Raw genomic sequence first — 8,412 nt, forward strand, 5'->3', positions numbered from 1 at the left:
CGACTTTTCATGCTTCGTCTTCGACCTCTAGATTTAGAAGACAAATCTCTATTTTGCACTAATCCTGAAAAAAGAAGAAAATAAATATAGCTAATATTCATAATAGTAGCGTGTCAAGAAAGGGGCAACAGCCTTACGCTTCCAGTCAAAGGGGCACCCATTCAAAAATCAAAGACACTATCATATTTATTACAGCCATAAATGATTTTTGTTATAAAATAAAAGTTTACGATTTCATTCTGAAATTAAGTTTTTTAAACCTTTGCAGGTAAGAAATTTTAATTAAAAAATTTAGTCGAAAAAAGTTATGAGAAATGGAGGTCATAATATGCATGTCCACCATAAGACGATTAGCTTTATATTCACGTTTTTTAAAATTTGAAATGGTTGATTATAACTCGCGTAGTTTAACCCTGTGAGGCAGATGGGACACCGATGTTAAGAAAACGCAGTGAGTAATTAAAACTTGACTTGCTGAAAGAACCATTTTAATCTGCGCGCCTAAAGCGAATTTTGTTTCAAAATTCACTTTTTGTTTCGAATTTTTTCGAAAGCTATTGCAAGTTTAACAGTTTTCTTATTTTTTCCCCAATTTTTTTGCTTTATAAATAACATGTTTGATTATCATCGTAGAAATTTTATTTTTCCCTCCCCTATTTTATGAACTCGTTCATGCGTAGATGTCAATTACAAGTAAAAAAAAGAAGAGAGAGATTACATGTTGCCAGATGTAAATGTTAACATTTATACTGAAATTCTTAAAAATAAAAACTTAATAAAGAGCGAGTAAAATTAGTTCTCACTTATTTCTTCTAATTGAGTCCTACAATCTGTATCCGTTAGGTTAATATATATATTTTTTTCAATTACAGTGAATTATTTTTCAAAGTTAGGAAATAATCTATTTCGTTACAATTAACATGTTAACAAAATGTTCTTATATAGAGTTAAAAAAAATTACATATTAAAATAAAATGTTCTTTGTTTTTATGGAAAATATTGACTAAGAAAAATATAACAATGATATATGAGAAGCAATTACGGGTTTTAGTGAGCAGAGTCAGTCTGTGCCTCCTTGTTTATTTTAAAATTAAATTTGCTTTTCTTCTCTAACTAGAGATTGCACTTCTCATTTTAAGGTCATGTGATCGAAGATTTGCCAAAGGCATACAGACACCTCTTCGAGATATTCGTTAAAGTCAGATTAGGGCTATAGTATAAAATAAAATTCCCATAAACAATGTCAAGAAAAAAAAAATTTGAAGCAAGAAAAAAAAAAAATTTTCATGTCCCGCAGGGGACTAATCGTTAGGACATGGTTCCCAGTAGATCACCGAAGTCAAGTATCACTGGCCGCGGTCAGTGTGCGGGTGGGTGACCACTTGGATTAGTCTACGTAGGGACCAGGGTTGTGCAGTATTGGTTCTCGTTAAGCTGTTTTACCATAGAGTGCTCGACTTTGCGTGCAGGTCATCGGGCTACCGAAGCAGAGTTGCCATCGCCTCTGCAGAGGATCAAAATCGTGATGGCATGTCTTCGCATCATCCTCAGGGATGTTTCCCAGACCATCGCCAATAGCCCATTGTGCAGCTCTAGTGCAACGTAAATGAACTACAACAACAACAACAACAAGAAGAAAAATTGAAGCAAGAAAAAATTTCTTATTTTTCATGTCCCGCAGGGGACTAATCTTTAAGACACGGTTCCCAGCAGATCACCGAAGTCAGGTATCCCCGGTCAGTGTGCGGGTGGGTGACCACTTGGATTAGTCTGCGTAGGGACCGGGGTTGTGCGGTATTGGTCCTCGTTAAACTGTTCTACCATAGAGTGCTCGACTTTGCGTGCAGGTCATCGGGCTACCGAAGCAGAGTTGCCATCGCCTCTGCAGAGGATCAAAATCGTGATGGCATGTCTTCGCATCATCCTCAGGGATGTTTCCCAGACCATCGCCAATAGCCCATTGTGCAGCTCTAGTGCAACGTAAATGAACTACAACAACAACAACAAGAAGAAGAAAAATTGAAGCAAGAAAAAATTTCTTATTTTTCATGTCCCGCAGGGGACTAATCTTTAAGACACGGTTCCCAGCAGATCACCGAAGTCAGGTATCCCCGGTCAGTGTGCGGGTGGGTGACCACTTGGATTAGTCTGCGTAGGGACCGGGGTTGTGCGGTATTGGTCCTCGTTAAACTGTTCTACCATAGAGTGCTCGACTTTGCGTGCAGGTCATCGGGCTACCGAAGCAGAGTTGCCATCGCCTCTGCAGAGGATCAAAATCGTGATGGCATGTCTTCGCATCATCCTCAGGGATGTTTCCCAGACCATCGCCAATAGCCCATTGTGCAGCTCTAGTGCAACGTAAATGAACAACAACAACAAGAAGAAGAAAAATTGAAGCAAGAAAAAATTTCTTATTTTTCATGTCCCGCAGGGGACTAATCTTTAAGACACGGTTCCCAGCAGATCACCGAAGTCAGGCATCCCCGGTCAGTGTGCGGGTGGGTGACCACTTGGATTAGTCTGCGTAGGGACCAGGGTTGTGCGGTATTGGTTCTCGTTAAGCTGTTTTACCATAGAGTGCTCGACTTTGCGTGCAGGTCATCGGGCTACCGAAGCAGAATTGCCATCGCCTCTGCAGAGGATCAAAATCGTGATGGCATGTCTTCGCATCATCCTCAGGGATGTTTCCCAGACCATCGCCAATAGCCCATTGTGCAGCTCTAGTGCAACGTAAATGAACTACAACAACAACAACAACAACAAGAAAAATTGAAGCAAGAAAAAATTTCTTATTTTTCATGTCCCGCAGGGGACTAATCTTTAAGACACGGTTCCCAGCAGATCACCGAAGTCAGGCATCCCCGGTCAGTGTGCGGGTGGGTGACCACTTGGATTAGTCTGCGTAGGGACCGGGGTTGTGCGGTATTGGTCCTCGTTAAACTGTTCTACCATAGAGTGCTCGACTTTGCGTGCAGGTCATCGGGCTACCGAAGCAGAATTGCCATCGCCTCTGCAGAGGATCAAAATCGTGATGGCATGTCTTCGCATCATCCTCAGGGATGTTTCCCAGACCATCGCCAATAGCCCATTGTGCAGCTCTAGTGCAACGTAAATGAACTACAACAACAACAACAAGAAGAAGAAAAATTGAAGCAAGAAAAAATTTCTTATTTTTCATGTCCCGCAGGGGACTAATCCTTAAGACACGGTTCACAGCAGATCACCGAAGTCAGGCATCCCCGGTCAGTGTGCGGGTGGGTGACCACTTGGATTAGTCTGCGTAGGGACCGGGGTTGTGCAGTATTGGTCCTCATTAAACTGTTCTACCATAAAGTGCTCGACTTTGCGTGCAGGTCATCGGGCTACCGAAGCAGAGTTGCCATCGCCTCTGCAGAGGATCAAAATCGTGATGGCATGTCTTCGCATCATCCTCAGGGATGTTTCCCAGACCATCGCCAATAGCCCATTGTGCAGCTCTAGTGCAACGTAAATGAACTACAACAACAACAACAACAAGAAGAAAAATTGAAGCAAGAAAAAATTTCTTATTTTTCATGTCCCGCAGGGGACTAATCTTTAAGACACGGTTCCCAGCAGATCACCGAAGTCAGGCATCCCCGGTCAGTGTGCGGGTGGGTGACCACTTGGATTAGTCTGCGTAGGGACCAGGGTTGTGCGGTATTGGTTCTCGTTAAGCTGTTTTACCATAAAGTGCTCGACTTTGCGTGCAGGTCATCGGGCTACCGAAGCAGAGTTGCCATCGCCTCTGCAGAGGATCAAAATCGTGATGGCATGTCTTCGGATCATCCTCAGGGATGTTTCCCAGACCATCGCCAATAGCCCATTGTGCAGCTCTAGTGCAACGTAAATGAACTACAACAACAACAACAAGAAGAAGAAAAATTGAAGCAAGAAAAAATTTCTTATTTTTCATGTCCCGCAGGGGACTAATCTTTAAGACACGGTTCCCAGCAGATCACCGAAGTCAGGCATCCCCGGTCAGTGTGCGGGTGGGTGACCACTTGGATTAGTCTGCGTAGGGACCGGGGTTGTGCGGTATTGGTCCTCGTTAAACTGTTCTACCATAGAGTGCTCGACTTTGCGTGCAGGTCATCGGGCTACCGAAGCAGAATTGCCATCGCCTCTGCAGAGGATCAAAATCGTGATGGCATGTCTTCGCATCATCCTCAGGGATGTTTCCCAGACCATCGCCAATAGCCCATTGTGCAGCTCTAGTGCAACGTAAATGAACTACAACAACAACAACAACAACAACAAGAAGAAAAATTGAAGCAAGAAAAAATTTCTTATTTTTCATGTCCCGCAGGGGACTAATCCTTAAGACACGGTTCCCAGCAGATCACCGAAGTCAGGCATCCCCGGTCAGTGTGCGGGTGGGTGACCACTTGGATTAGTCTGCGTAGGGACCAGGGTTGTGCGGTATTGGTTCTCGTTAAGCTGTTTTACCATAGAGTGCTCGACTTTGCGTGCAGGTCATCGGGCTACCGAAGCAGAGTTGCCATCGCCTCTGCAGAGGATCAAAATCGTGATGGCATGTCTTCGCATCATCCTCAGGGATGTTTCCCAGACCATCGCCAATAGCCCATTGTGCAGCTCTAGTGCAACGTAAATGAACTACAACAACAACAACAAGAAGAAGAAAAATTGAAGCAAGAAAAAATTTCTTATTTTTCATGTCCCGCAGGGGACTAATCTTTAAGACACGGTTCCCAGCAGATCACCGAAGTCAGGCATCCCCGGTCAGTGTGCGGGTGGGTGACCACTTGGATTAGTCTGCGTAGGGACCGGGGTTGTGCGGTATTGGTCCTCGTTAAACTGTTCTACCATAGAGTGCTCGACTTTGCGTGCAGGTCATCGGGCTACCGAAGAAGAATTGCCATCGCCTCTGCAGAGGATCAAAATCGTGATGGCATGTCTTCACATCATCCTCAGGGATGTTTCCCAGACCATCGCCAATAGCCCATTGTGCAGCTCTAGTGCAACGTAAATGAACTACAACAACAACAACAAGAAGAAGAAAAATTGAAGCAAGAAAAAATTTCTTATTTTTCATGTCCCGCAGGGGACTAATCCTTAAGACACGGTTGCCAGCAGATCACCGAAGTCAGGCATCCCCGGTCAGTGTGCGGGTGGGTGACCACTTGGATTAGTCTGCGTAGGGACCGGGGTTGTGCGGTATTGGCCCTCATTAAACTGTTCTACCATAAAGTGCTCGACTTTGCGTGCAGGTCATCGGGCTACCGAAGCAGAGTTGCCATCGCCTCTGCAGAGGATCAAAATCGTGATGGCATGTCTTCGCATCATCCTCAGGGATGTTTCCCAGACCATCGCCAATAGCCCATTGTGCAGCTCTAGTGCAACGTAAATGAACTACAACAACAACAACAAGAAGAAGAAAAATTGAAGCAAGAAAAAATTTCTTATTTTTCATGTCCCGCAGGGGACTAATCTTTAAGACACGGTTCCCAGCAGATCACCGAAGTCAGGCATCCCCGGTCAGTGTGCGGGTGGGTGACCACTTGGATTAGTCTGCGTAGGGACCAGGGTTGTGCGGTATTGGTTCTCGTTAAGCTGTTTTACCATAGAGTGCTCGACTTTGCGTGCAGGTCATCAGGCTACCGAAGCAGAGTTGCCATCGCCTCTGCAGAGGATCAAAATCGTGATGGCATGTCTTCGGATCATCCTCAGGGATGTTTCCCAGACCATCGCCAATAGCCCATTGTGCAGCTCTAGTGCAACGTAAATGAACTACAACAACAACAACAACAAGAAGAAAAATTGAAGCAAGAAAAAATTTCTTATTTTTCATGTCCCGCAGGGGACTAATCTTTAAGACACGGTTCCCAGCAGATCACCGAAGTCAGGCATCCCCGGTCAGTGTGCGGGTGGGTGACCACTTGGATTAGTCTGCGTAGGGACCAGGGTTGTGCGGTATTGGTTCTAGTTAAGCTGTTTTACCATAGAGTGCTCGACTTTGCGTGCAGGTCATCGGGCTACCGAAGCAGAGTTGCCATCGCCTCTGCAGAGGATCAAAATCGTGATGGCATGTCTTCGGATCATCCTCAGGGATGTTTCCCAGACCATCGCCAATAGCCCATTGTGCAGCTCTAGTGCAACGTAAATGAACTACAACAACAACAACAAGAAGAAGAAAAATTGAAGCAAGAAAAAATTTCTTATTTTTCATGTCCCGCAGGGGACTAATCTTTAAGACACGGTTCCCAGCAGATCACCGAAGTCAGGCATCCCCGGTCAGTGTGCGGATGGGTGACCACTTGGATTAGTCTGCGTAGGGACCAGGGTTGTGCGGTATTGGTTCTCGTTAAGCTTTTTTACCATAGAGTGCTCGACTTTGCGTGCAGGTCATCGGGCTACCGAAGCAGAGTTGCCATCGCCTCTGCAGAGGATCAAAATCGTGATGGCATGTCTTCGGATCATCCTCAGGGATGTTTCCCAGACCATCGCCAATAGCCCATTGTGCAGCTCTAGTGCAACGTAAATGAACTACAACAACAACAACAAGAAGAAGAAAAATTGAAGCAAGAAAAAATTTCTTATTTTTCATGTCCCGCAGGGGACTAATCTTTAAGACACGGTTCCCAGCAGATCGCCGAAGTCAGGCATCCCCGGTCAGTGTGCGGGTGGGTGACCACTTGGATTAGTCTGCGTAGGGACCAGGGTTGTGCGGTATTGGTTCTCGTTAAGCTGTTTTACCATAGAGTGCTCGACTTTGCGTGCAGGTCATCGGGCTACCGAAGCAGAGTTGCCATCGCCTCTGCAGAGGATCAAAATTGTGATGGCATGTCTTCGGATCATCCTCAGGGATGTTTCCCAGACCATCGCCAATAGCCCATTGTGCAGCTCTAGTGCAACGTAAATGAACTACAACAACAACAACAAGAAGAGGAAAAATTGAAGCAAGAAAAAATTTCTTATTTTTCATGTCCCGCAGGGGACTAATCTTTAAGACACGGTTCCCAGCAGTTCACCGAAGTCAGGCATCCCCGGTCAGTGTGCGGGTGGGTGACCACTTGGATTAGTCTGCGTAGGGACCGGGTTTGTGCGGTATTGGACCTCATTAAACTGTTCTACCATAAAGTGCTCGACTTCGCGCGCAGGTCACCGGGCTACCGAAGCAGAGGTGCCATCCCCTCTGCATAGGATCAAAATCGTGATGGCATGTCTTCGGATCATCCTCAGGGATGCTTCGCAAACCGGCGTCAATAGCCCATTGTGCAGATCTAGTGCGACGTAAATGAACTACCACAACAATCTTACTTTTCATTGCTAAAATGGAAAATATATCAACACGTTTTTAGCGCTCATGCATGGCGTTCCTCGACATAGTAACTGCACGTGAATGCTGAAAACAGAAACACGGGAAGGCAGGAAACAAAAACACGTGAATGATAAAGAAAAGAGCCACACGGATGTTAAAAACAGAAGCATGCGAAGGCTGAAGGCAGAAATTTGTAAAGGTTGAAAACGGAAACATCTGACCGTTGAAAGTACAAACAGGCAAATATCGAAAACAGAAACACATGAATGTTGAAAATAGAAACACGTGAATGTGAAAACTGAAACATGTGAATGCTGATAGCGGAAAGGCGTGAATGCTGGAAACAAGAACATGTGAATGTTGAAAACACAAACTAGCTAATATTGAAAACAGAAACACGCGAAAACTGAAAGCAAAAACACGTGAATTCTGAAAATAGTTGTTGATGAAAAAATGAAAGGTAAATTAAAGAAAATGAACGAGATAAATAAAGAAGATTAAAGAGGGAAAAAAATTAAAGAGAAGATGAAGAAATTACTGTTGCCACACATCTTCACAATGTAGCCTTGTCTATATAGACCAGATGTGAAGTTTACCAAATCTGAAATTTAGAATAAAGGAAATCGACATAAATGTCTATCATCAAGAAATCGAAAAATCAACAATCGCTGATGTTATTTTGGTTCTTGCTGTTATTATAATTAAAAATAAAAACATTATAAATTCAGCTAATTAATTACTTTTGTCACACAGTTAAAAAATAAAAGACAAGTAAATTATGGCTCGTGACTACGACAAAAAGTGAAAAAATACTTAACGATGCGAGCAATAACCCTTAGAGATAAAAATATAAAAAAACACCAAAGAAAAGATCAATATGTCATTGTAATTAAGTTCCACATACCTGTTGCAGGTTTATCTTGAGATGTCTGAAATGTTGAAAAACAATAATGCTCTTAAAAAGGAAACAGAATAAATGAGTTCTGGTTATCTCAAAAATGTTCGTTTTATTTTTAATTGCAGCAGAAGGTTTGTTAAATTGGATAATAGTAGATCACAACATCGAAGGGGGCACAGCCACAAGGAACACCATAAATATCAGCACACTAATT

This window comes from Parasteatoda tepidariorum, chromosome 4 (genome assembly GCF_982258835.1).
Source record: "Parasteatoda tepidariorum strain Cologne lab strain chromosome 4, Ptep-v5.0, whole genome shotgun sequence".
NCBI lineage: Eukaryota > Metazoa > Arthropoda > Arachnida > Araneae > Theridiidae > Parasteatoda > Parasteatoda tepidariorum.